Below are 6,207 nucleotides of genomic sequence, written 5' to 3'. Positions count from 1 at the left end.
TAACTGTGTGCACTGCGCAAGACATGCATAGGATCAGGCCAGGCAATATCTCAGCACTGATGACAAAGTAGCTGATGAGGCCCACTGCCATCTGGGGAGCTATTGGTAACAGATGGCTTCTAGGGAGGAAAAAGTGAGTTTTCTTCAGGGATATTGACCCTGGGAAGTTTCCCATGCTAATGTAGATGATTTCACACAGACAGCACTAAATGGACTGAATAGGTATTAAAGGATAGAGAGAAAGAGAGATATAGGCAAAGGGAGAAGGAGGGAGGGCAGAGAGTGGGAGGGAAGGAGAGAGAGAAGGAAGGAAGAAGAGAGAGAGGGAAGAAATGAAGTTTGGAATGAGCTGTGGGAGCGGTAATAGAGGAAGATTATCAGGGAGGAAACACATTATATGTGCATATATTCTATTTTTAAGTACAATAACTAATTTTAAAAACTAGATGTTCTAGTAATGGTCACAGTTCATAGGTTGTTTTTAGACTCTAGGATTATAAAAGTTAACAACATCAAGACCAGGAGGTCCTGGTCTGATATGCATTTGTCATCATGGTTCATTTAGGAAAGATATCAGAAGACAAAGTGTACTATTCTTCCTTTGACAGTGATGTTAAAGATGCAAAGACATGTGAAAGTAATTTAGTTTTTGACAAGCAAAATAATGATATTAAGGAAAAAATAGATATTGACACCAAAAATGTAAACTTGAAATTTGAAATACAATAAGATGACATTAAAGAGAGAATAATAATGCAGAAAGTGTGAATTTGAAATTTGGAACACAAACATAGCAAAATTACCTTACTCAGAAAGGAAGTGAAAGAAAAGCACACCTATCCTCAAAGAAGCACCATGTAGAAAACTATCCTACACAAATAAGAAGTTCCTCATTGTTGATCCCCATGTTGAAGTCCCTCCAGATCAAAAAAAAATGTGATGCTAAAAATGAACATAAATTACAATTACCTGTTCTAAATAGAAAAGTAGAATTACTAAAATTGTAAAAAAAAAATGAGGATGATTATTACAAAGATGGAGTGCCAGTCAACTAAACCCTTTAATAAGTTTTAAAAAATAAATAAAAACATAGTATAAAATCAGTTTCTCCTCTTTTTTGTCTTTCTCATCTTGGAGGACCAAATTCAGGCTACTCAGATACAGAGTTTGATGCCCATAAATCTGATTCATGTTCATCCCCAAGGATACATGGTTCTGGTGTAACCCTCTTGTCACCACAACAGAAATGTAAATCAGGAAGAAAATCAGCAGGTACATAGCCTGCAAGTGCTAAAGTTAAAAAAAAGTAACTATAAAAGGAATAAAAGAACACTGTAACACATGTAACTCCTTTGTCAACTCTAGACATCATTCTTGTCCAGTTGTTTGAATTGGATCAGAATGATCACATGATCAGAAAGTAAAGTTAAAAGGCAAGAAAATGTGAGCCAGTATGTGTATGAGGATGTGGGGGCTTTAAAAGTGACTCAAGATCTCTGAAATCAGCTGAAAATAAAAAGAGCATGGGCAAAATTTTGCTCTGACATCATCAGTGGTAGATGCAGATCTAGATCTTAGAACCAAACAAAAAGTCTTACATAACACAATGGACCTTAATCAGCTGTTGAAAACTTTTCTGCAATTAGATTGGGACAACAAAAACATCACTTTGCTCAGCCTTCAGTAATTCCTAGGAAAAACTACTCTTTCACAGGAGAAGAGGTGAGACAGACAAATCAGGAAAATCAGAGGCTTTTGAAAGAACTGTCAAAACAGGCTGAAAAAACAGGAAGCAAAAGTCCAATTCCCAGAAGATCTGTTGAACTTTCCTGTAAGTTGTATCATAGTGCTATCAAGAGACAAAAGGAAAAGCAAAGAATTGAAAGAGAAAATTTGGATTTATTGAAATAGCTTAAAGCTGGGAGGCCAACAGTAGGCATGAAACAATCTGAACAGCTCATGTACTATCATCAAAATATGGGTTATCTAAACTCCTTCACCATCCATTAGATGAGTGAGATCTACTCTGGACCATTATAGCTCACTGAGAGGAGCTTCCAGGACATCCCGTGCCACCAGTCTTCTCAACTGTTAGACTAATGGATCAGTGCTGGACATATACAGTGACTTTTTTTGCTAAAATCAAAACCTCCAAATGTTCATAATTGCTCAAAAACTGACCAATGGCTTCAGAAACCTTACCCTATACCCTCCTTACCCAATCCCAAGATGACAGGACAAGAACTTCCCTTTAAAAATTTAAAGAATTTCCTCTTTAAAAATTCCCCACACTCAAGGGCTCAGAACTGCTCTTCCATCACCTACTGCATAGGAGTGGTGAAGGTGTAGTCCAAACCCAAGTTTTAATATTAAAAATCCTCTTGCATTATATTAGAATCTGGTTCTCTGAAGTTTCTTTTGGGGGATAATTAACTTGGACACAATGGTGGTCTCATCTAATTTTATCTAAAGATTGGAATTCAGGTACTTCCCTTTAGATGTTGGCCTTCCCTGAGCATATCAGTTATGACTTTTCCTGGAACGCAGTGCTGTCTGCCATGGCAGCCGTGTAGCCTGGGCCCCATGTGTGGCCAGGTGGCCTTGGGCTCCACAGGTGGAGTATAGTCAGCTATGAAAACTAGAATATTTTTCTATCAATTTATAGGCTGTTGTTTTATAGAACAAAGTATATTTCATAAGAATAACATTTTCATTACCGGTCTTGTCAATACACCTTTAGGACATAAAAATAAGTTTCATACTCAATGAAGTTTTCCTTAAAATATGGATTTTTTCTAGCACGGTGAGAACTTTCTGATTTCAGTCCTCCAGTATTGTAGCATGTGTACTGCACTTACTTCACTTCATTAGCAGGGAGGCCAACTGCACTTTATTTACCCAGTGCCAGGTCAGACATTGACTGTCTTAATTGAATAGATTGTGTTTTAGAGCAGCAAAGGTCAAGAATGGTAAGGCTAAAAAAATTGTTGAGTACATACACATAAACATGCTAGGTGTGTATACACCACACACACACATAAACCACAGGGGAATGGAATACAACATGACAGTGTTTTTTTGCTGCTTTGAGAGAGCTATAACATTCTTTGACAATTTGTTCTTAGTTCTAGTGAGCAAGATTTTATATCTGCTTTATATAACCTTGAGCTATACAAAGGTTTTATTTTGTATTAGCTTTTAAACATTGAACTTTTGAGTTTTTCATAACAACTTAAATTTAAACTGCAACATTTTGGCATTTGCCCAGTAGTAAGTTAATCATATTTTTAAACAGATTTTTGAGGGGGAAAATGTGTATATTTAAAACCTTTTATGTTCACAGTGGCATTATCTTATGAGTACAATTTATTTGGTTTCTCCAAGTTTCATAGATAAAGCTGTACCTTGATTTTAAATGCTAATTTCTGCCTTGGTTTTTACTATTTGAAAGAAGTTTATCTAAGTATTACTGATAACAAAGATTCAACTTCAAGTACAGTGCAACCATTTTTAAAAAACAATTTGCAATGCTGTTGTTATAGGTGCATAAATGTAAAGACTCTAAGGACAAGGGTAGAAATTTCAAAGCTAGGATTCACTGGTGTAAGCTGAGTGAAAATGGGCACAGTAAAGAAACCAAAATAGACATTCTGTGGGTGAAAAAGCAAGTTTATTCCAAACTGCCAAAGTGTTTTCTGGCTATCTCCTGGGAAAGCAAGGAGAAAATAAATGGAGGAAAAATTTTTTCAAGGTTAATTGGAAATGGGAGAGAAGAGGGCTTGTGGGCAGGGACTGAGGGAATCCCAGAGACTAGCTTGACAAATTAGTAGGCACCACAGTCATATGTTCAGTTCATGGGAATTAGAGCCCTATCTCTGGTAAGACAAAGCATGAGATGGGTTGAATGCATAGGACAAGAAGGGCAAATAGGAAAACTAAAACCATATATAACCAATATTGCAGTAAATTTGTGGGGTCATGACCTATTGCAGCAATGGAATATTCAGATTAACATTCCCGTAGCCCCTAAAGCTTATGTTTCTGAGGAAAATAATACAAGATATTATAGACGATGAACACCAGCCATTCAGGCTGTACAAGAACACAAAGCAATTGATAACCCTTCAGATGTACCAACAGCCCTGTCTTTAAAATGGTTGACTAAGAAACCAATATGGGTTAAACAATGGCCCGTAGCTGAGGAAAAGTTGCAGGCTTTAGAACAGCTGGTGCAAGAGTAATTAGAAGCTCGACATATAGAAGAATATACCAGCCCTTGGAATTCTCCTGTATTTGTTGTTAAGATAAAAATTTGGAAAATGGAGAATAGTGACAGATCTTAGAGCTATCAACAATGCTATTCATCCTATGGGCCCTCTGCAATCTGGAATTCCTCTGCCCTCTCTGTTACCAAAGGAATGGCCTCTCATATATATTGACTTAAAGGATTGTTTCTTCACTATACCCTTACAAGAAAAAGATAGAGAAAAGTTTGTCTTCACAGTGCCTACTTATAATAATTCTCAGCCTACTAGGAGGTACCAATGGACTATCCTCCCACAGAGAGTGCTCAATAGCCCCACCCTGTGTCAATATTTTGTAAGTCAACCATTGGAAATAATATGTAAGCGATTTCCTAAGTCTATAATTTACCATTACATGGATGATATTTTGCTACCTGATTCAAACATAAATACCTTAGAAAGACTGGAGAAGTAAAGATAGTTTTACCTAAGTGGGGATTGCAGATTGCTCCTGAAAAAATACAAAGAGGAGATTCTGTCAATTATCTAGGTTATAAAATAGGTTTACAAAAAATTAGAACAAAAAAGGCACAAATTAGGAGAGATTGGTTATGGACTCTTAATAACTTTCAAAGATTGTTAGGAGACATCTCTAGCCTACAACCAGCTGTTGGGATAACACTTGCTCTAATAATTCATTTAAACAAAGCCTTAGATGATGATAAAGATTTATATAGTCCCAGAGAATTAAAAACTAAAGCAGAAAAGGAACTGACAATGGTTGAGGAAGAATTACAGGAGTCACATGTGGACAGGGTGAATCCAAAGCTTAGTTGGATTCTCATCATTTTGCCTTCCGGAATTTCTCCTACAGGAATCTTAATGCAGAAGGATGATATTATCTTAGAATGAATCTTTTTTGCCACATAAATCAAGTAAAAAATTAAAAACTTATGTGGAAAAGGTCTCTGAATTAATTATAAAAAGTAAATTGAGACTTCGTCAACTAGCAGGCATAGACCCAGCAGAAACTATAGTGCCTTTCACTGCTGATGAACTAAAGAAATTATGGGAAGATAATGAACCATGGCAAAGAGCTTGTGCTAATTTTTTTTTGGGAGAAATTAATAGCAACTATCCCAAAAGCGATAGACTTAACCTTATAAAGAGAACTTCTTGGATTTTTCCTCAAATCATAAGGGATGCTCCAATAACTGGAGCCCATACATTTTATACTGATGCCAGTTAATCAGGGAAGGCAGGTTCCAAATCAGACAAACTGAGTAAGGTGGAAGAAAGCCCTTATAATTCTGTCCAGAAGGCAGATTTATATGTCATTCTTATGGTGCTAAGGGATTTTAAAGAACCTCTTAATCTAGTTACTGACTCACAATATACAGAAAGAGTTATCTTGCATATTGAAACTGCTAAATTTATACCAGATGATACAGAACTGACTTCATTGTTTATACAGGTACAAGACATGATCAGGAATCGGCTTCGTCTTATGTACATAACACACATCTGATTCCATATGGGTCTGCCAGGTCCTCTAGCACAAAGTAATGCAGAAATTCATCAATTATTGATTGGAAACATGCTGCAGGCCTCTAAATTTCATTAAAAAAATCATGTCAATAGCAAAGGTTTAAAGAAAGAGTTTTCTATAATGTGGCAACAAGCTAAGAAAATTATAAAGAGATGGCCTACTTACTTGCTCTTTCTGTAACCAAACATCACTACCTGCAGGAACTAACCCAAAGGGTATTCAAAGGAATGAAATCTAGCAGTTGGATGTGTTCCACTTTGCAGAATTTGGCAAATTAAAATATGTACATCACACAATTGACATTTATTCAGGTTTTCAGTGGGCAACTGCTCAGAAAAGTCTGATTCAGTAATTTTGCTATTCAAAGTGTTTGTATTCTCCTTTAGATGTGCGATCTCTTTTTTTGAAAAGTTT

At 36.3% G+C, this 6,207-nt stretch overlaps 1 pseudogene; it reads left to right on the top strand.

Annotated features, from left to right (window-relative positions):
• The first annotated feature begins 552 nt into the window (after positions 1-552).
• Positions 553-4,900, top strand: LOC106143765 (annotated as a pseudogene).
• Positions 4,901-6,207: the final 1,307 nt, after the last annotated feature.

Source organism: Microtus ochrogaster, chromosome 5, assembly GCF_000317375.1.
Source record: "Microtus ochrogaster isolate Prairie Vole_2 chromosome 5, MicOch1.0, whole genome shotgun sequence".
NCBI lineage: Eukaryota > Metazoa > Chordata > Mammalia > Rodentia > Cricetidae > Microtus > Microtus ochrogaster.
This window is presented reverse-complemented; position numbering and strand designations above follow the sequence as displayed.